Source organism: Lithobates pipiens, unplaced genomic scaffold, assembly GCF_037356315.1.
Source record: "Lithobates pipiens isolate NorthernLeopardFrog02 unplaced genomic scaffold, aLitPip1_a1.2 Scaffold_30, whole genome shotgun sequence".
Lineage (NCBI taxonomy): Eukaryota > Metazoa > Chordata > Amphibia > Anura > Ranidae > Lithobates > Lithobates pipiens.
In genome coordinates this window covers 134515527-134539152 of record NW_027507791.1, presented here as the reverse complement: position 1 = coordinate 134539152, position 23626 = coordinate 134515527, and the positions used below count along the sequence as shown (strand labels likewise).

The 23626-nt window shown below is 45.8% G+C and overlaps 1 long non-coding RNA gene across 1 annotated transcript; it reads right to left on the bottom strand.

Annotated features, from left to right (window-relative positions):
- Nucleotides 1–1065: 1065 nt before the first annotated feature.
- Nucleotides 1066–6495, bottom strand: LOC143943246 (uncharacterized). The gene is made up of 2 exons (XR_013264899.1): nt 5907–6495; nt 1066–2330 (listed from the first exon to the last, which is right to left on the bottom strand). It is a non-coding gene; the product is annotated as an uncharacterized LOC143943246 (long non-coding RNA).
- Between the last annotated feature and the right edge of the window lie 17131 nt (nt 6496–23626).

Sequence of the window (23626 nt, the reverse complement as noted above, 5' to 3'; positions counted from 1 at the left end):
TCTCTCACTGTGCTGTGTTCATGGTGAACTCCAGTGTTTGGATGGAACAGTGCTTCTGCTGAAAGGGGTGAGTGGGGGGTTGCTGCTGGAGTGAAGGGACATTAATTTCATTTTGGAGAAAAGTAAATATGAAGCCAGCCTAGAAGTGCAGATAGCTGCCACTGCATTGCTGAGCTAGGAACCAGTGGACACATCTCTCTCTCCAGATGACAGACATCTCTGCCCAGACATTTCTATATACCACCCCTAAGGCCCCCTTTATACTTCACATAGAGGGAACACACATTCCTGTGCATGTTAATTTTTTTGCTTGTTTTTCACATATAGGGGAGCCCATTCATTTGAATGGGCTGCCATATGTGTATCAAACACATCATAGAGGTTCTATAACCTAAGCATGCAGATTTGCCACGTGACACAACACAGGTGTGCTAATTACAGGGGTGCAATCAACAATTAATGGCACCACAAGTGCTATTAGCATTTGCAGTGCATTTCCAAAAAGCCTGCTACCTTTGCACTTTGTCCCACATTCAGGAAACGTTAAATGTGAATACGGCCTAATGCCTAGTATACACTGCTAGTTTTTTTTTTCATTCAACCCTGCAGGCTGAATAAAAGAAACTGACACCTCAGGTCGGAGCCACTGTACTACCAATGCAATATTAGTATAGCAATCTCCCCTGCTGTTCTATTGTGTTCTGACAAGGGGATGACCCCCACCCCACCAGAACACTCGGCTCACTAATTGGGTTGACAGATCTTTTTTGGTTATGCCCCTTCAACAGAAGCCAGCTGTCATATAGTCAGACAGGGCTGTATACATGCCATTGCTACAGCATTTTTAGAGCAGATTGCAGAGTTTGACAGGCAGCACCTCCTGTCAAACGTCTCATCAAGTTTAATGGGGCTGCTCTGCACCTTGAAGCCAAATAATTGTTTTAAAGTTGCAATGTGGTCACTGTTAGGTTGCTCGTCTTCTGTAAGTAACCCCTGGTAGCCTAGGCTAGGATGGAAGAGCGGAGGTCCCGTTCACCGGTGGACAGACATCACACATACACACGATTGTACGTGAATAATGAATGTGCATATTGGAGCACACACAGCAGTTTTATTTAGTTTGAGCTAAAGCACAGCCCTGTGGTTTAGCCAATCAGGGACTGCCACATAAAATATGCAAGATAGTATATTTTACTACGTCATCATGGTTTTTTGTACAAGCAATTTCTGCCTAGAAACAAAAAGCTAAATATATATATTCACAGTTTAGAATGTTTCTTAGATGTAATCCAAGATAGGCCTGTGGTCTAACGCCATGAAGTTACTTCTGCTCTTAAAAGGAAGTAGCTTAACCACATCCAACTGTTCTGAACAGATAACTAACCTTGTGATAAAATACCTTGTACAAGCAAAAAACACATATGACCTTAAGCAATAGGTTTCTATGTCATGCTAACAGTAATTTTCCAATACCCAAAATGGATGTCTCTTAACAAGATGGTTCCCTCATTACCTTATAATCCTCCCTTTGATCATTCTGTGATTTACATAATGATCATTCCTTTTCTAATTTAATAGCACAGGCTTCATACTCCGAACCCTTGTGCTCTTGGTTTTTATACCATACCTTAGGATCATGGGAAAATGCGTCTAATTTAATAGTTTCATTTCTGGTATGTGATGCTTTAACAATTATACACATTATAAACCTATAACAGACATATAGGAACAAAATAAAAAAAATATCATTATTATAGTCATGGCGGTGTTTTTTAACCATGCAAGTATTCCATGGCCAAAGCTTAGGCTGGAAAAGGGGTCCCAAATCTTCAGGGTGGTATATACAGTTAGCTATCAACCAGGTTGGTAGGAACACTACTAGGGTAATACAGCATAAGAGGCACAAGGCCTTCCCTGACACTGATGGAGAAAGCATCTTTGTTTTTTAAAGTTCTGATTATTTGTTATCTAAGAGTTCTGTTCTTCTTCTTCGTTTCTCATCCCGGCAGTTGTTGGCTCTGTTTTGTCCTTTTGAGGGGGTGTGGGATCTTCCAGGGAAATTTGTTCTATGCCTCTCTGAACTTCTTGTAGATCTTGTTCTTGGGAGTTGCTGCTCTCTGTCACTGCCAGGGGCTCTGGAGTCGAGGGAAGCTGGGGACACTTTTTAAGACGGCTGGCGTGGATCCAGGTGTTTCCTAGGTCTGTTAACACTGCGGTCCTGGATACCTTTTCCACCTTCCATGGTCCTGAGAAAGCCGGTCCGATACTCTTTCTTTGTGCTAATTGTTTGATCAGCACTTTATCCCCAGGGATGAAGGGATGCGTTGGTTCTGTGGGAAGAGGGAAAAAAGGTGACAGAAACTTGTTCGTTTATTTCGTGGAGCATACTTACCAGATTTTTCATGTACACTTCCTGTTGGGAATAAATGTTAATGTCAGAGTTAGGGTCTAATGAGGGTAATAGTCAGGAGTTGGATTTGTTTATTCAAATTATTTGTACAAAAAGATTTATTATACAGGTTGGTTAAAGGGGCAGCTCCTATGTGTCCTGGGCCATGGAGGTATGAGAGTATGAGAATGCAACTTGCTTCAGGTATTCCCAGTACCTTCCCCTCTTTTGTCCAAAGACCCTCGGGGTCTTTGGTCAATCCTGCAGCGACCCAGAAACGAACGTCCTGGTCTGTGGCCATTGTTTGTATTTGTGCTACAATTGTTTTGAAGTTAGATGAAGTGAAATGCTCTTTAAAGAAAACTGTTGTGGGGGCAGGGGGGTTAGGGGAGGAGGCGGCAGCCTGCTTTGCAGTCCTATCGGCTAGGGCGTTACCCTTGGATATTTTACTGTTATCCGAGGAATGGGCTTTTACCTTGATAATAGCCACTTCCTTTGGGAGAAGGATGGCCTGGAGAAGAGCCATAATATGTGTGGAATTGGCAATTAGTCTATTGTCTGCGGTTTTGAAACCTCTATTAGCCCATATCACACCAAAGTCATGCACCACTCCGAAAGCATATCTACTGTCGGTGTAAATGTTCACCTTTTTATCAGTGAATAGAATGCAGGCTCTAGTGAGAGCTTCTAATTCTGCTACTTGGGCCGAAGAGGGAGGTAGTGGCTTGGCTTCTAGCACCTTGTCTGGTAATTGGACTATCGCATAACCTGTTAGGAAAGTGGAATCAGAGGGGCGGGAGCAACTACCGTCAACGAAAACATCTTCCGCATCTATAATTGAACCTGGACAGGGAGTTTCTTGGATAGGTAAGAAACCGGGCGGTATCCTGTTCCATGTTGTTGTGTGAGAACCGCGGCAAAAGAGTTCCCTGAAACTACACAGTACAGCTGATAAGCTTTACCATAGTCTACCAATCCCAGGGCGGGTGCACATGACAGACTGTTTAATAGAGCTTGAAAAGCTTGTAGTCTGTCTTCATTCCAATCTATTAATTTAGGGGCTGTCGAGCCAGTAGCCTCTCTTAGGATACTATCATAATGAGAACAGTCAGGAATCCATTGGCGGCAATATACCATTGCACCCAAGAACGAGAGCAGGGCAGCTTTGTCTTTTGGGGGACTGAGAGCTCGAAGGGCTGCGGCACGTTTGGGGGACACTAGCCTTGTCCCTTCCTTTAGAATGCACCCTAGGTATTCTACCTGTGGCTGGCACCATTGTATTTTCTTCCTTGATGCTAGATGCCCGGCGTGAGCTAGGTGTTGTAACAGTGATGTTGAATCGACCGCACAATCTTCAGCAGTTCGACTGCACAGGAGCAAGTCGTCCACATACTGTATTAGTACCGACCCACGCTCAGAAGTCCAAGACTTGACAGTCTCGTTGAGTACCATGGAGAAGGCGGCTGGACTGTCTACATACCCTTACAATAAACATATCCAGATTAGTTGGCCCCCGGCCCAGGAGAAAGCAAACATAGGTTGGGCTTCCTCTGCAATGGGAATGCTAAAGAAAGCATTCGCTAAATCAATTACTGTGTAGCATAGAGAGTCTGCCGGTATGCATGAAAAAATAAAAGTGATGTCTGAGACTAGGGGTGGGAGGGGAATCACTTGTTGGTTTACTGCTCTGAGGTCTTGGACGAGTCTCCACTCGCCACTGGCCTTCTTTACAGGGTAAATGGGTGTGTTCCAGGGGCTAATGATTGGTTTTAGGATACCTTTAGATATGTAGTCATTGATCTGGGGGGCAATGCCTTGGGTCTTTTCGGGGGGCAGGGGGTATTGTTTGTGATATTGTGCTTCTGCATCAGGGCGCATCTGTGGGGAGTAAGGTGTACAGTTAATGAAACCTACGCTCCCCTTATTTTCTGCCCAGATGGCATGTGTTTCAAGGGGGGCGGGTAAGATCATGAAGAAGCCTCTGTGTGTATGTCGTTTCGGGGCCATGTAAGTCACATAATGGTGAACTAGCGGTAAGGGAACCTTCTCTATTAAACTTAATGGTAATACACAGTTGTGCCAAGAGGTCCCGTCCCATAAGGGGCACAGGGCATGAGGACAAGACGGCAAAAGTTTGGGTACATAATTTCTGTCCTTCTGGAGTGGCTACAGTCAGTGGTGGAGTGATGGGATGGGTGACAGGTGTCCCATTAATACCAACAGAGTTTCCCTCGGTGCATTATTTGTGGCTGTGTAGGATATTGGGGTAGTGGTTGACGAGGGTTCTGGTATGGCGGATAACGGGGATACTGTGGGCGGGTCTGGGGGTTAAATCCCCTGCCTCTGCCTCTTGCTCTAATCTGTCCAGTCCTATAAGGGCACTGGGATTTCCAATGTCCTTGCTGTCCACAATTGCCTATATTTTCCAAGGCATTTGTTCCATGCACAGAAACAATCCTTCATGTATTGTGGGTCAGTCCCTTTGCAGGGAGGATAAGAATGCTTATGTACCTGACAAATTTTACTGACTTCTTGCCAGTCTTCCTCTGAACAAGGACCTTGGGGTCCTGGGTCATGGATTCCCAATTGGTGACACCTTTCCCGGACTTGTGTCCAAAATGGTTCTACCTGGGGGCCAGGGATCATATTACTGACAAATTCATAGGGTGATGGGGTGGCCATGGCTTGGGTTGCTGCAGAATTCCCCATCTAGTAGTCTGGGCAGTGTGTGTCTAGTGGCAGGACACAGGTGATAACACCTGGTTTGTCCAACAATCCGGTCTCTGGTCTGGGAGTAGGATCCCTGATCTTTTTTGGGGCAGATGGACTTATATAAAACTATGAAGATTTACCCTTAATATACGATGAAGGGTAAATCTTTCCTGGTGGCGGGATATACCCCTCTTACACCAAGTCTGCAAGAGAACCCCCCTGGTCTGGTGGTCAGTAAAATCCACTTGTCATCTATTCTTAGGAAGAGTAGACCTAACGTGCAATGGGGGCAGGCGGATGCTATGTCACTACAAGAGGGCTCCTCATACTCTGCACTTATTTAAACAACAACAATTATTTTCCTTATACTCTATATTAAAACTTATACTCTATATACTTACACACGTACCTAGAGAGAAACAGACATATTCTTAATATACTTTAAGACATGAAATAACCGTATTGCAATACATTTATCAATTTATAGTGCACTTTTTAAAAAAAAAATTTTTTTTTTTTTTCAAATGGGCGTCCACTCCACCAATCCCTTTGTCACGGGCGTAATCTACTACTTCCCGTGTTAAAAAATACTATCACCAATAGTTTTAAGTCAGACCAACCTAGTCGGACTCCCCTAAACCTATAAATTCCTTGCGAGCCCTTTTAACCTTCCGAGGGACCAGCCTAGTCCGCCGCGAAGGCACAGTTACTTCTTTTAATTTTAAACTAAGTTCGTAGCGGCCGCCCGGACAGAGTAAGTGTTTACACCATTCACCAATCAGGTAAAAAGAGTAAAGTGACTTACCTGTCGCAAGACGAACCCCACTTTTCTGGTACCAAAACTGTTAGGTTGCTCGTCTTCTGTAAGTAACCCCTGGTAGCCTAGGCTAGGATGGAATAGCGGAGGTCCCGTTCACCGGTGGACAGACATCACACATACACACGATTGTACGTGAATAATGAATGTGCATATTGGAGCACACACAGCAGTTTTATTTAGTTTGAGCTAAAGCACAGCCCTGTGGTTTAGCCAATCAGGGACTGCCACATAAAATATGCAAGATAGTATATTTTACTACGTCATCATGGTTTTTTGTACAAGCAATTTCTGCCTAGAAACAAAAAGCTAAATATATATATTCACAGTTTAGAATGTTTCTTAGATGTAATCCAAGATAGGCCTGTGGTCTAACGCCATGAAGTTACTTCTGCTCTTAAAAGGAAGTAGCTTAACCACATCCAACTGTTCTGAACAGATAACTAACCTTGTGATAAAATACCTTGTACAAGCAAAAAACACATATGACCTTAAGCAATAGGTTTCTATGTCATGCTAACAGTAATTTTCCAATACCCAAAATGGATGTCTCTTAACAAGATGGTTCCCTCATTACCTTATAGTCACACAATGTAAAATTGCCATTCGGCAATTTAAAAAAGTAAAAAAAAAAAAAAAACAGGTGCCATGAGGTGGCAGTAGCATGGCTCTAATTTCTAGTATGGCTGCAAAGCATACCACTGAGACCATGTCATTTTAGCAACTTGATATTTCCGGGGTGGGGGCCCTGTCAGGTAGGTTGTACGGGACCCTGTGATTTCTAACAGCGGCCCTGACTGTTATACAAGCTGTACACTCACTACTTTACATTGTAGCAAAGTGTAATTTCTTCAGTGTTGACACATGAAAAGATATAATAAAATACTTACAAAAATTAGAGGCGTGTACTCACTTTTGTGAGGATAGATAGATAGATAGATAATGTCCTACACCATAGTGAAGTTATATGATTACTGTTTTGCATTTTTGTAATCTATTAAAGTGGTTCTAAAGTCCCTATGCATGAAGGTAAAAAGAAAACTTTTTTATGCAGCAGCCTCACTAATACTTACCTAAACCCTATCTCGATCCAGCCATTGGCTCCTGCTGCTGTCAATTACAGCCAATAAGCAATGAGGAGAGAGAGGGGGCTGGGCCGCGGCTCTGTGTGTGAATGTTGTGGCTCGGGAACAAGCCTGCTTGGGTGCGCCCATTCTAAACTGTTTGCTCTGGGGGCACTCAGCAGGAGCAAGGAGCCAAAACCACTGCACAGAGCAGCTAAGTATGCCATGTTTTTTTTTTTTTTTAAATAACAAAGGGAAGCCTTTAACATCACTTTAATTGAAGCTATGTTTCAGCATAAATTTTTTTTAAATATAATTTCTAACATTCATTCATCTATTCATTATACAATTGTGCAATTACAAAACCCTCTATATTACAAATATGCATAGCAAAATAGGTCTTCCAAAGTTGCTTTTCCACAGAAGTGTTACCTACTTCCCTGCCAGCGGATGTCATCCATGTTACCTCTGTAATTTGTTGCTGACCTGCCTGTAGGAAATGTTAATTTTACACACAAATTCTGGGACCTGCAATTACGGTCTGTAATTATAGGACTCCTGTGTGTTATGTGCATTCAACCATGTCTGAGCAAAGTGTAATTATTCACACTATAATTAAACATACTTTAGTCGTAGCAATGTGCTTTTCAGTAAAAACAGTTCAGGGAATCTGCAGGTAAACTTAAAATAGAAACACTAAAAACACATTTATGTAAGATAAGGGAACAGACATTTATTTTTATTTTTTTATTTTTTTTTTACAAATAACTGTTCTGCTTTATTATGATGCAATTGAAGGTTTGTTTGTTTTTTCCATAAAGATTTTATTGATATTTGCATTGAACAGCTTATACAGCAACAAGTTATAACAAAAGAAAGTGCATGTGAGATTCCAGGACATTGGTATGCATCATAGATATGGAGTAGTTCTTAAATTCACTGGAGATCTGACTTCATAATACAAGGTTGGTGAAGTGTGGCAATAAAGCCGAATGGCCCTCTAGCATTGCAGGTATATGACAGTTAATTTGTTCTATTAAAGGGAGGAAAAGGGTAGTAAGTAAGGTATAGAGAAAGTAAGGAGAGAAGAACAGAAGAAGAGGGGAAGGGCAGGGGGAGGTGAGGGGGGGGAAACAAGAAGGGACAGGGGTTGGGCAGGGGGGGAATGGTAGGCAAGGTAATGTGAGGGGGATCTAAGGTGTAGGTGTTGTTAGGTGTTGTCCATTTTCCCAGGATGAAGTGGATACCTCGACACGATTTCTCTTAATATCTACGGCAGGGGTCTCAAACTGGTGGCCCTCCAGCTGTTGCAAAACTACAAGTCCCATCATGCCTCTGCCTGTGGGAATCATGCTTGTAACTGTCAGCCTTGCAATGCCTCATGGGACTTGTAGTTTTGCAACAGCTGGAGGGCCGCCAGTTTGAGACCCCTGATCTATGGCCATCCTGGTGGCAATTGTAGCTTAAGTGCTATAGGCTCGAAAATGCTGTGTTAATTTAAAGTGAGTCCAACATGCCCACGTTGTGGTGAATTTTTGGATCCTCTCTTGGGAGATATGCACTAGCTCCATTTCCTCTATTTTTGCGATCTTCAGGAATCATTCGCCAATCATTGGAGTGTGTGTGGTTCACCAATGAACCGGGATGCATAGTCTCGCCGCATTCACCAAATGCATGGGCAAGGACTTATAGTACTCAGATTTGGTTAAATGGGTATGGTGTAGGAGGTACTGTGCTGGAGAATAGTCCAAGGTGTATGTAGTAATATGGGCAATAAGCTCATGTACCTCTTTCCAGAATGGCTGGAGGGAACCACACTCCCACCAAATGTGGAGCATGGTTCCCCTTGCCCTCCTACATCTCCAGCATGTATCTGGGATAGACGGGGAAAATTTATGTAGACGTGATGGTGTCCTATACCAGAGCGTCTTGACTTTATAGCAGTTTTCCTGAATGGCAACGTTCAGTGACCCTTTGTGGATATATTTGTTGATGAGTGCCCAGTCTTCATCAGTGAGGGAAATTTGGAGGTCCCACTCCCAGGCTGTGTGAGCTAAATCTGGGGCGGTGGAGGTTTCGTCTAAAAGTATACTGTATATGTTGGAAATTAAGTGCCTTTGCGGGGGAGCTCGCATGCACAATGTTTCAAAAGGTGTCATTTGTCTCGTCCATACTTCCGTTATCGTCTGGGTGGAGAGAAAGTGCCGGATCTGTCTATATGACCAAAACGAGAAAGAGTTGGAAGGGGAGGAGGCTACTAAGTCCTCATAAGTGCGGGGGGGACCTGTGGGTGAAGAATTGATGTGCTAAAATACTATCGTGTGGCCATTCCTGGGTTGAGAAAAGAAGTTGAGACTCCTGGTGTAAAGCCGGGGTTTCCACTCAGTGGGGTTAGGGGTCTGGGAACCGAGGAGAATGTTGCAGTTTTAGTAGCCTTTATAAAGGCTCTGAGAGATGGGTGAATAAGTGGGTGTCCTGTAAACACTGAAGGCCAGTGTTGAGGTAAAACCCAGGGTAGGGTCCTAAGGGGGAGTCGTGTAAGAGATTTTTCTAGGGTCACCCAGACCTTTCCAGTTTCATGAATATTCCAGTCAACAATTCGGGTACGATGGCTTGCCAGGATTTATAGAGGTCCGGTAGCCCAATACCCCCTCTAAGGTTTGGACGTGTAAGACGTGTATATTTGATTCGGGGTGGGGAATTTATCCATATAAACAGCGAGGCTGCCCTCTTGTATGTTGCAAAGGATGCAGGTAGGTCGATGGGGATACACTGAATGAGGTATAGGAGGCGTGGCATAATTATCATTTTCAGGAGAGCCGATCGGCCAAACCATGAAACGTTAAGATTGCCCCAGTCTTTCAGATCATGTTGGGCTCTTTTCAGGGCAACCAGAAAGTTTTCATTGTAGAGGTCAGCCATTTTTGACGTGATCTGTATACCTAGATAAGTGATAACCTTCTGGTTCCACTGAAAGGGGAAAGATTTCTGGCAACTTTCTACTTCCTTTTGTGTGAGGGAGACATTTAGAGCATGTGATTTCTATAATTGATCTTTATGTGTGATAGGGCCCCAAAATGTTCTAAATCTTTCAGCATGTTAGGTATGGAAGTAAGAGGGGAAGTGATGGACAGGACAAGTAACAGGACAAAAATTAGGGGGGATAGCGGACATCCCTGGCGGGTACCATTACCTATTGTGAAGGCGTCCGAAAGGTGGCCATTAACTCTCACCCTCGCATTCGAGTATAGGGCTAAAATGTGAGAAAACATGCCAGGGTCTCGTGCATGTAGTCCCAGGCCACCCTGGAACAGATATTTTTTATATAATTGCCAGTGGAAACTTGTCATACAGTACGACAATGGGTATTGTAATGAGCCAAAAACACAAAACAAAAAATCCTTACCAGTCCAAAGTCTGTCTTGTTCAACTGGATAGAACAGACAAGGCAAAAGACAGCCAATGCATTTAGGGAGCCATACAGGCCTATTAATCAGGGCTGAAGGAAAGGATAAAACAACGTACATAAGAAGGATAAAGCAAAACGGCTACTAAAAAAAATATATCTGCTAAAACAAAAATAAGCCAATATTGATGACATGTTCAAAAAAAATAAAAACAAACTAAAACATTATTGATAAGAAATAACAATGTTCTAAATGTTAGAAGTTACAGACTTAAAGTGGTTGTATACTCAATTTTTTAACTTTTACCTACAGGAAAGCCTATAATAAGGCTTACCTGTAGGTAAAAAAAATATCTCCTAAACCTGTACGGTTTAGGAGATATTCCCCTCGGTATGCGCCGCTGACTGCAGCGGCACATGCGCACAAGGGGATTCTCGGCCTGAAAATCCGGCAGTGGCTGGCCGGCCGGAATGAAATCGCATGCGCGGGAGTGACGATATCGCGGCTCCGGCCACTCACAGCGCCGGAGCCGCGATACCCGGAAGAAACGCAGAGGGAGCATGTCAGCTCCCTCGGCGTGGATTGGGCAAGATGTCGGGGCCTCGTTCTAAGGTAAGTATTTCATAATGAGCTAGTATGCGGTGCATACTAGCTCATTATGCCTTTTGCTTTGCAGGTTTAAAAAAAAAAATTAAAAAAATGTGCGGGTTTACTACCGCTTTAAGAGAAACCAAAAAATACAAATCATCAGAGTGCAATACACCACAGATTAAAGAGGAAGTAAACCCTGATGAGTTTACTTCCTCTTTCATTCCCTGCAAAGGCAAAGCATAATGGACTACTATGCATCGCATAGTAGCCCATTATGTGTCACTTACCTGACACAGGAGCCAGCGAAGTCGCCGCTGTCCCCTGTAGTCCGCCGCATCCATCTTGTTGGTGGGCTCTCGCAGCTCCGCCGCTGTCATTCGGCGAAGCCGCGATGACGTCACTCCCGCGCATGCGCACGGGAGCCGACACGCGCGGCAGCTCCATCGCTGAGAATGCCACGCTCAGTGCGCCTGCGCGCCGCTGTCTACGGTGCATGCGCCGTAGACATCGGTGCCTGTTTTCGGGCAAATATCTCCTAAACCATATAGGTTTAGGAGATATTGCTTGGACCTACAGGTAAGCCTTAATCTAGGCTTACCTGTAGGTCAAAGTGGTTTGTAAGGGTTTACAACCACTTTAAGCTGTATGTACAGTATAGACAGGTGATCATCAATTACATGTCCCGCTGGCTTCCTTAAAAGACAGAAAAATAAGGAATGTTATCAAAGAACAATTACAAAGATCAGTAACAAAACTCACAGTGTAACAAAAAAGCAACCACAAATACCTCACCTGATGTGTGGTTGGATGCAATCTGGCTAAAAGGATACTTTTAAGAGCTAGACATAAAGTTGGACGCAGTGAGATGAACACAGATGCATCATGTTACACATGCATTGTCTGTTTACCTTTAAATCATTTTGACACTTCCTTACTCCGTAGCTAGGAGATGCTCTGTATAGCTAATCCCACCTTATTTTTGGTGTGTCTTTAGTTTCTGTTCTGAGCACGTGCAATTGCTGAAGCTAGACATACTGTGTGTTTTTGACCCATATGATGTTCTTATGTGAAGATCTGCACAAGTTTTCATTTAAAGCTTTCTACAATCTTCAAGATGTCATTTGGATCAAGTCACTGTCTGCGAATTCTACTGAGACTGTAGGTTTTAGTTATCTTGCCACAATTAGATCAGTTGTAGAGATCTTCACTGCTTGAATTACAGAGGCAGAACAGTTAAAAATCATGTATAGCTCCATCAAAACACCTTTTGAAGCTTCAGGCAAAAAATTATTTGGCTTCAGCAAAAAACATTTAGATCCAGTCAAAAAAAGTATTATAGGCCCAATCAAAAAATCATATATAGTTCTGGTCAAAAAATCCAGTCAAAAATTCATGTGTAGTTCTTGAATATACCATGAAATGTGATATAGACTCTGAGTATGCAGCAGTTTAGGATAGTGCAGCCATTGTCATACAAGCCTGTACATACCTGCAAGATAATTACAGCATCCTACAGTCTACAAAAGAGCAATAATCCAGTGGTTGCCTAACGGGACTGTTATACAAGTCAGTTATGCATCATAAAAGTATTCAGTCGAAGCTGCCGGCATTACTACATGACATTCTGTTTCTGCTTATAATACCTTCTCAAACAAGTGAATAGGGATGGTCCCTATGTTTGAGTCAAACATAAGTTCGACTGAAATATCAGGTGTTCATTTGTTCGCAGAACAAACTGAACATATGGGGAGTTTTAAGCAAATTCGAGCTTTGCAGAACACCCCATAACGCACTGCGAGATCGCGGTGCATTGACGGCTTCTGATTGGCCAAAGCATGCACCTGACCTGCATGCTTTGGCCAATCACAGTGCAATCTGCAGGTGGTGCCTTTGACCAATAATGGCTCAGGGGGTTAAGTTGGCTGTATGTAGTGTTATACGTAGAGGAGTTTGAGAGAACTTGAACCAGATTAGGCAGGTTAGTTAGTAAATAAATATAAATTTATTATACACACATACACATAGTAAAACCTTGGATTGCAAGCATAATTTGTTCCAGAAGCATGCTTGTAATCCAAAGCACTTGTATATCAAAGGGAATTTCTCCATAAGAAATAATATAAACTGAAATGATTCGTTCCACAACCATAAGTCCTTCAGTTTATATAGTCCATATAAAAAGATTATAGCATAGATGTTGTGTAACCATAAAATATCCTTCCACAAGGGGATTAGAAGCAAAATCCAGCAGGAGCTAAAGAGTATAAAAGAGAAGAGAGGCGCCTCTAATGCCGCGTACACACGATCAAACAATCCGGTGGAAAAGTCCGGCAAACTCAAGTCCGCCGGACAATCAGCCCGTGTGTAGCCTCCGGCTGACTTTTTTTTGCCCAAAAGTCCGGCGGACTAAGAAAGTATTTTTGCACTCCAATCTGTCTGCCGGACTCGCTTTTCGGCGGACAGTACGGCCGTGTGTGGCGCTAGTCCACCGTACTTTTGAAATGAGCGGACTTTTCCCGCACGGAGAAAAGTCCGCTCATTTTGAGCACATCTCCAGATCACCTGGTATGGACTTAAAGGGGAATGCCTACGCCGAAAAATCGGCATGGGGTCCCCCCCTAGGTCCACATCAGACCCTTGTCCAAGCACGCTACCCTGCCGGCCAGAAAAGGGGGTGGGAACAAGCGAGCGCCCCCCCCCCCCCCCTCCTGAGCCGTACCAGGCCGCGTGCCCTCAACATGGGGGGGTGCCTTGGGGAAGGGGGGGCCGCGCGCCCCCCCACCGCAAAGCACCTTGTCCCCATGTTGATGAGGACAAGGGCCTCTTCCCGACAACCCTGGCCGTTGGTTGTCGGGGTCTGCGGGCGGGGGGCTTATCAGAATCTGGGAGCCCCCTTTAATAAGGGGGCCCCCGGATACCGGCCTCCCACCCTATGTGAATGAGTATGGGGTACAATGTACCCCTACCCATTCACCTGTTGAAAAAAGTAAAAATAAAACACAACACACAAGGGTTTAAATGGTTTATTGCACAGCTCCGGGGGTCTTTTGTCTGTCTTCGGGGGTCTTCTCGCCGGACTCCTCCACTATCTTCTGCTAGCTCTTTTGCTAGCGGAGGAGCCCGGCTTTCTTCTTCGCCGCCGCCCTCCTCTTCCGGCTTCGGGGGTCTTGTCCCCCTCTTGGGTTCTTTCTTGCCGGGCCACCGCGCCTTCTTCTAGTTCTTTTACAGGCTGTGGCCCGATCTTCTGTTGCCGATGTCGCCGTCTTCTGTTCTTCTCTTCAGATGTTGCCTCGTCGCTCTCTCCGCTCACAATGACCGGGACGCGGCGCGCGGCGACTTATATAGGGACATCGCCGGATGATGTCCCCGCCCATTATGATGTCACAGTCCCAGAGGATGCTGGGACTGTGACATCATCCGGCGATATCCCTATATAAGTCGCCGCGCGCCGCGTCCCCATCATTGTGAGTGGAGAGAGTGATGAGGCAACATCTGAAGAGAAGAACAGAAGACGGCGACAGAAGACCGGGCCACCACCTGTAAAAGAGCTAGAAGGCGGCGCGCTGGCCTGGCAAGAAGATCCGAAGAGGGGGACAAGACCCCCGAAGTCGGAAGAAGAGGGCGACAGCAAAGAAGAAAGCCGGGCTCCTCCGCTAGAAAAAGAGCTAGCAGAAGATAGCGGAGGAGTCCGGCGAGAAGACCCCCGAAGACGGAGCTGTGCAATAAACTATTTAAACCCTTGTGTGTTGTGTTCTATTTTTACTTTTTTCCACATGTGAATGGGTAGGGGTACATTGTACCCCATACTCATTCACATAGGGTGGGGGCCGCTATCCGGGGCCCCCCTTATTAAAGGGGGCTCCCGGATTCCGATAAGCCCCCCGCCTGCAGACCCCGACAACCAACGGCCAGGGTTGTCGGGAAGAGGCCCTTGTCATCAACATGGGGACAAGGTGCTTTGGGGTGGGGGGGGCCACGTGGCCCCCCTTCCCCAAGGCACCCCCCATGTTGAGGGCACGCGGCCTGGTATGGCTCAGGAGGGGGGGCGCTCGCTCGTCCCCACCCCCTTTCCTGGCCGGCCGGGTAGCGTGCTTGGATAAGGGTCTAATGTGGACCTAGGGGGAACCCCCACGCCGATTTTTCGGCGTAGGGGTTTCCCTTTTATGTCCATAGCAGGTGACGAAGGAGGCGTTGCTTGCCCCGGCTACCTGGAGACGCGTTCAAAATAAGCGGACTTTCCTCCACGTGTGTGGGCGAGTCCGTTCATTTCAAAAGTACGGCGGATAGTCCGGCAGACTTAGTACGCCGTATTAGTCCGCTGAAAAAGTGCCGTGTGCCGCTCGTTCGGACAGTCCGGCGGGAAGTCCGCCGGATAGTCTGCTACTTGTGTACGCGCCATAAGTGTAGCAATATGGTTACATTTAATGAAGGTACAACATTTAACAACTCATATGGTTGATGTTTAAGAGAGGCACATCTAAATATTCAGGCATCCGGGGTAAAGCTGAGCAATCTGAAAGTGAGGCGGCTTGAACCACTTGTAGAGTGCAGCCTGGAAGAGACGATGTCAATGGCAGTGAGGAGGATGGTCTATGTGGACATCTTTATCCTAGATACCCCGGATGCCTGCATACTTAGATGTGCCTGTTTTAATCATCAACCATGTGAGTTTCGAAATGTTGTACCTTCATCAAATGTAACTGTACTGCTACACTTAGAGGCGCCTCTCTTCTTTTTTATACTCAGTTTATAGTTGTGACATGATGCCATTTGTTTATTGTTAATAATGCTTAAAGTGAAAAAGTAAAAGTGAAATATTGCTTTAAATATCGTACCTGGGGGGTGTCTATAGTATGCCTGTAAAGGGGTGCGTGTCTCCCATGCTTAGAACAGTCCCTGCACAAAATTATAGGGATGCTCCACCCCCGCCCCTGTTGACGCCCATCATGGGGGTGTATAGCGCAGGAGAGCCGCCTCCACCGCCTGTTTGATCACAGCGCCGGGAACATCACAGCTTTCTTTTCAATAGCTGTGTGTTCCCGGCCGCGCCGTCACACACAGCCCCTCCCCCTTGTCCGGGCACTTTGATAGACAGTTTACCCGCAGGATTGGATGGATGATCTGTCTATCAAAGTGCCCGGACAAGGGGGAGGGGCTGTGTGTGACGGCGCGGCCGGGAACACACAGCTATTGAAATGAAAGCTGTGATGTTCCCGGCGCTGTGATCAAACAGGTGACGGAGGCGGCTCTCCTCTCTTCCCTGCACAGGCTGGCTGCAAAATGGGACACAGGCACACTAGCTGCAATGGGGCATGCTGGCCTGCAATGGGGGAAGCCTCCTGTACCGTGTCCTCTGTCTCTGACCATCTCCTGCACCGTGTCCCCAGTCTCTGACCATCTCCTGCACCGTGTCCCCAGTCTATGACCACCTCCTGCACCGTGTCCCCAGTCTATGACCACCTCCTGCACCGTGTCCCCAGTCTCTGACCACCTCCTGCACCGTGTCCCCAGTCTCTGACCACCTCCTGCACCGTGTCCCCAGTCTCTGACCACCTCCTGCACCGTGTCCCCAGTCTCTGACCACCTCCTGCACCGTGTCCCCAGTCTCTGACCACCTCCTGCACCGTGTCCCCAGTCTCTGACCACCTCCTGCACCGTGTCCCCAGTCTCTGACCACCTCCTGTACCGTGTCCTCTTTCTGTGACTGACTGAAGCCTCAGCAACACGTTGTCCAGGAGGACCAGGAAATTTTAACCTCCCAGCCTCTGGAAACGCATTGCACAAACCTTTCTGCAAGGCCTCCCGAAGATGTTTCATCCTCTGCTCCCTTTGTAAAGGCTGGATAAGTTCAGGAACCTTACCCTTGTAACGTGGATCAAGAAGGGTTGCCAGCCAGTAATGATCTCTCTCCTTGATACCACGAATTTGAGGGTCCTTTCGCAGGCTTTGCAGGATCAGGGAGGCCAGGCAGCAAAGGTTTGCCAAGGCATTCGATTCAGAGTGCTCTGGGTCACAAAGGATGACATGATCCACAGCCAACACCTCCCAGCCATGTACAAGTCCATGGGGACTGAAAACAATTCCTTGAAGACTGCTGCTGATGGTGAGTGCCAGGCTCCACCTCCATGCTGACACAATCCTCGTACTCCTCCTCCTCCTTATCTTCCTGTGTGATTGGTGGGCCCGCAGGAATACTGTCAGAATAAGCGGGGCTTTGAGAGGTAAGGAAGTCCTCCCTCTGTTCTGCCTCAAGTGCCCTGTCCATTATTCCATGAAGCGTATGCTCCAACAGGAAGACAAGAGGCACAGTATCACTGATGCATGCACTCTTACTGCTCACCATCCTCGTGGCCTCCCTCAAATGGTGACAGGACAGTGCATGCATCCTTGATCAGCAGCCACTGGTGTGGCAAAAAAAAAAGTAAATTCCCCTGACCCTGTCCTGGTGCCATACTCACACAGGTACTCATTGATGGTCCTCTGCTGCATGTGCAGCTGCTGCAACATTGCCAATGTTGATTTCACCTAGTGGGCATGTCACAAATGAGGCGGTTCTTGGGCAGGTTGCATTCCATTTGAAGGTCAGCCAGCCGAACACTGGCATTATATGACCGGTGAAAATGCCCCCAGACTTTCCTGGCCTGCCTCAGGAGATCCCGTAAGCCCGGGTACCTGCACAAGAACCGCTGCACCACAAAATTAAGGACATGAGCCAAACAGGGAACATGGGTCAAGTGTCCTTGTTGGAGGGCGGAGAGGAGGTTGGTGCCATTGCCACAAACCACCATTCCTGGCTGAAGCTGGCATGGCAACAACCACCTCTGAGTCTGCCCCTGCAGAGCTGACAGAATCTCTGCCCCAGTGTGGCTCCTATGCCCTAAGCAGACCAACTCAAGCACCGCATGGCATCTTTTTGCCTGAATGATTGCGCAGCCCCTTGAATGCCTATGGAGCACCGCTGGTTCAGAGGAAAAATATTCAGAGGAAGAGGCCATAGAGGAAGAAGAAGAGGGTGTGGAGGAGAGAGGTGTGGTAGAATCACCACTATTAGCATTTTGGCGTGGCAGCGAAACAAGCTCCAACAATATTGAACCCTGTCCTGTATCCTTCCCAGCTGCCAGCAGACTTACCCAGTGCGCCGTGAAAGAAAGGTCCCTGTCCATGCCTACTCAAACATTAGTCAGCAGTAATATGCATCTTACCATTGACTGCCCTGTCCAACGAGGCCGAAACCTTGCCTTCTAGAGAGTAGAGAGCCGGAATGAGCCTTCCGTGAAAATAAATAGTGTTTGGGAACCTGCCAATGAGGTACTGCACATTCCACAAATTCACAAAAGGGGGGCAGAGAGTCTACCAGCTGAAAATGCAGCTGTTGGAGTGCTAGAAATTTAGTCAAGCTAGCAATTAGCCGCTGAGCATGTGGATGGCTGGGACCGAATTTCTTTCGACCGGGTTAGCAACTGGAATAGGGAAATTTGCCTACTACAATCAAATGTTGTAGTGATAGCAGATTGACCGCAAGTACTTGGCACACCTAATTCTATACCTTCATTCCTCTCAGTGCAGGTTTCTGAGAGGACTGAAGGTATAATGTGGTTGGAGATCCCAGCTGATGAGGAGCAAGGAGAAGTCCGCCTTGTTCTTTGATGGGGGTCTTTTAAGTACTGTTGCAAATGGACTGCAAGGGAGGTCGTCATATGTCTGGTCAAGCAAGTGATGCCCAAGCAGCTGCTGTTTTGGCCACGCTTGATACGCTTCAGAAACATGTTACAAACAGCAATGTTGAGATCTGCTGCACGTGTATAAAAAAAGGCCCACACCAAAGAACTTTTCAAAATATGTGGGGAGTCAGCAGCGCCCTGCACTTGCGGAGCTCTGCAGTGTGATGCAGTTGGGTGGCTGCCCTTAAGCTGGCCCCTAGAGGGCATCCTGCCTCCTCCTCTCCTTCTATCAGGCACCCATGTAGAGTCAGTGACCTCATTATCCTTTCCCTCCTCGTTACTGGAGCAAACCTGGCAGTATGCTGCAGCTGGGGGAACAGGACTGCCAGTTACTTGCCCTTCTTGGGAACCCCCTCTCTCTGGGTTCACGTTACTGCTAGGGATGAGCTGAACACCCCCTGTTCGGTTTGCACCAGAACCTGCGAACAGACCTAAACTTCGTGTGAACTTTAGAACCCTATTAAAATCTATGGGACTCGAACGTTTACAATCTAAAGTGCTAATTTTAAAGGCTAATATGCAAGTTACTGTCCTAAAAAATGTTTGGGGACCTGGGTCCTGCCCCAGGGGACATAGATCAATGCAAAAAAAAGTTTTAAAACGGCAGTTTTTTCAGGAGCAGTGATTTTAATAATGATTAAAGTGAAACAATAAAAGTGTAATATTCCTTTAAATGTGGTACCTCGGGGGTGTCTGTAGTATGCCTGGGAAGGGGCGCATGTTTCTGGTGCTTAGAACTGTCCCTGTATAAAGTGTCATTTGTGCAGGAAAAAAAGTCTTTTAAAATCACTTGCGGCTATATTGTCGGCTCCCCGTAATACAGAGAACACTCAATGAGTGCTCTCTGTATTAGCCGACAATTCATTCATTGATAAAAAATAAAAAAATAAAAAGCGTGGAGGTTCCCCTAAATTCAATTACCAGGCCCTTCAGGTCTGGTATGGATATTAAGGGGAACCCCGTGTCAAATAAAAAATAAAAAAATTTACGTGGGGGGTCCCCCAAAAAATCCATACCAGACCCTTTATCCGAGCACGCAACCTGGCTGGCCGCAGGAAAAGAGGGGGGGACGAGAGAGCGGCCCCCCTCCCTCCTGAACCGTACCAGGCCACATGCCCTCAACATTGGGAGGATGCTTTGGGGGTCTGTGATGGGGACAAGGGCCTCATCCCCACAACCCTGAGCGGTGGTTGTGGGGGTCTGCAGGCGGGGGGCTTATCAGAGTCTGGAAGCCCCCTTTAACAAGGGGACCCCCCAGATCCCGCCCCCCCTGTTTGAAATAGTAAGGGGGTACAAAAAGTACCCCTACCATTTCACAAAGAAAGTGTAAAAATGGTTAAATAAGACAAACACACTTTTGAAAAATTCCTTTATTAAAAAAAAAAAAAATTTTTTTTTTTTACATTTGATGCGGGGTTCCCCTTAATATCCATACCAGACCTGAAGGGTCTTTTTTTTTTTTATCAATGAATGAATGAATTGTCGGCTAATACAGTCATTGAGTGTTCTCTGTATTACGGGAGCCGACAATATAGCCGCAAGAATTTCCTTTTTTTTCCTGCACAAATGACACTTTGTGCAGGGACAGTTCTAAGCACCAGAAACATGCGCCCCTTCACAGGCATACTACAGACACCCCCCAGGTACCACATTTAAAGGAATATTACACTTTTATTGTTTCACTTTAATCATTATTAAAATCACTGCTCCTGAAAAAATGGCCGTTTTTTAAAACTTTTTTTTGCATTGATCCATGTCCCCTGGGGCAGGACCCAGGTCCCCAAACACTTTTTAGGACAGTAACTTGCATATTACCCTTTAAAATTAGCACTTTAGATTTCTCCCATAGACTTGTATAGGGTGTTCCCGGCTTTTCGAATTTGCCGCGAACAGCCCAGATTGTTCAGTGTTCGCTGAACAGGCGAACAGACAATGTTCGATTCGAACATGAGTTCGACTCGAACTCGAAGCTCATCCCTAGTTACTGCCTTCCTCAACCTGGGTACCATAATCGGTGCCTTCAAAACGCTGCACATCCTCCTGCAGCATGTACCCAACACTGTGGTCGAATAGTTTGGGGGACTCCTCCATACATGATGGTGGGGCTAGGGAAGGAGTGACAGATGACATTGAGCCAATGGAATAGGCTGTTTTGGCAGCTGCATTGGCAGGCAAAGTTCTCTGAGCCTGGGTGACAGAGGATGGAGGATGAGAATGGCTTAGTTATCCACTTTACCAACTCTTATGCATGTTGTGGATCAACATGGCCAGCTGCCGAAAAAAAAAAGGACAAGTGTGCCCCATGTCCACGTGCTGAGAATGTACCGTGTCCACAACCAGCACTGTTGGCTGTAGACACAGAGCCTGCTTGCCCTCTGTTAGTGGCCTGTGAGCGTCTGCCTCTCCTTAGTGACCTTCCAGACATTCTGTAAAATTTTATTAGCAAAACCACCCTAAGTTTACTAGAAAAAGTACACCAAGAATGGCCTGCAGTCAGATATAGGCTTGGCTAGACTAGAATGCAGTGGATATATGTAGGAGATATTTTATGCACTGCAGATCACTAAATCGCCTGCCTGCTAGGGGTGTGCATCTTCACTAGTCTCATGATTCAATTTGATTATGGTTATCTGGTCAACAATTCGATTTGATTCCACGATGCATCATGATTACAGACGAGTGCCCACTTCAGCTTGGGCTGCCTAGGCAGCCCTTCCACCCTGCAACCTTCTGGGATACATAACAGTTCCCAAACGATTGATGGGCTATGCAGAACAGCGCAGTGAGACATGCGCACCCGGCTGTGAAGCTGCAAGCTGTCACAGCCGGATGCCCACAGTAGTATTGCCAGCGGTGTGGACAGACAGGGGAGAGAATGGAGGGTCTGAGTGGCCATGTCACTGGATTGTGGGACAGGTGAGTGTCTTTTTATTAAAAGTCAGAAGATACACTTTTTTGTAGCTGCTAATTTTTAATAAACAAAAAATTGACTGGAACTCCACTTTGAATTAAAAATAACCTCACTCCCTTAAAAAGTGCCCCAATCCGGTGCACTACAGGGTACAGACATTCACACACACTGCTGCTGTGAGGTCAGGAGGGATTACAATCCACAGCTGACAAAAGCCCTTTGAAGTTCCCTGTACTGTCTCTTTGCTGACCAGTGGCAGCTGGTGCTCAAAATTTTTGGGGGGCGCAAACAAACTGAAAAATACTGAACCTTCCCCATCAAAAGCAGCCACTGTGCCCGTCAAACGCAGCCACCTGTGCAGCCATCTGTGACCATTAAATGCAGCCACCTGTGCCAATCAAATGCAGCTATCATTTCACTAACCACCGCACAATGCATGGGCTGCCACTGGTGCCGACAGTTCCTTGGTATTCCTGTTTGCACCTTCCAGCACACTAGGAGTTATTAGTTAACAGTGGAAAGTGCAAAGGGAAGCCCAGGGACCTGTCAGCATGGAGTGTGAGGTGTAAGTAGAGTACAAACACATTTGTACTCTACTTAATGTTGTTAAAATGACTTTTTAATAAATGCCATGTTACAATGAATGATGTGCCTACTGTATGTGCTTTTTAAAAAAATATGTCACTTCATACCGAATTTCACAGTAGTACAATACATCCCGCTCACGTGACAGCTCGGCCTAGCCCATCCGGCCTCTCTCCGCTCTCCTCTCACGTCTCTCTTGAGTCCGGACGTCAGTGGGGAATTCTCAGCTCAGCCCAGCCCGCCTCTCTTCTGATACGATAGCTATAGTCAGCGGGTGGGGCTGAGAATTCCCCACTGATGTCAGGACTCAAGAGAGACATGAGAGGAGAGTGGAGGGAGACAGGTTGGGCCAGGCTAGGCTGTCACATGAGCAGGATGTATTGTACTACTGTGAAATTCGGTATGAAGTGACATATTTTTAAAAAAAAGCACATACAGCTGGGCACATCATTCATTGTAACACAGCATTTATTAAAAGAAAGTAATTTTAAAAATATGCTTGGAGCGCTTTCCCGGGAGGGGTGGGGCAAGTTGGGATAACGTCACCCACAATCGATTTTCCGGTCCCTATGCATCGATGCCGCATCGGGGACACTCGCGATGCATCAATACAACGATGCCTGAAAGTGTATTTGAAAACGTACACCAGGAACGACCTGCAGTCAGAGACATAGAGACATATATAGAGACATATATATATATATATATATATATATATATATATATATATATATATATATATATATTATGCACTGCAGATCACTGAATCAGCTGCCTGCCTGAAGTATATTAGAAACAGTGCACCAGGAATGGACTGCAGTGAGATCTAGCTAAACTGTATGCAGTGGAGATAGATAGATAATATATATAGAAAAGGGGGATAAGGTGCGCTATGGAAGCTAAATTACTAAAAATTTGGAATCAGAAAAATAAAACCATACAAAAGGTGAGGACCAAAACGTGAAAACGTATAAACCAGACGATATAATAAGAGGGGTGAAAGGAGAGGCTGCCACTACCTTATATAATCAACCTGGACGGGATGAAAAGACGTAAAAATGCTAAGAGGGTAGCTACGGCGCTCGCCTGCTATTATTATTATTACACCTAGTCCCTACAGGGGTCAATTTAAAGTCAAAAGGTATAATTAAAGTGAATGTTTATCACCCAAAATGCTTAATTGTAATTTACACACATGAATAAAAAATTGCAAATGTGCAATGTATATAATGGCTAGCAAATAGCAGTATAAAACGTGCATAAATGTATTCTACAGACCACAATTTATGTTATTACAAAATGCTATGTGTTGGTGCAAAAACTTCAATATTCCACACTTTCCACAGTGTTAAAAAGTGCATATGTGCATTTATGCAAATCACAGTTAATATTATCACAAAAAAGTGCTATGTGCTTATAAAGGTGCTAC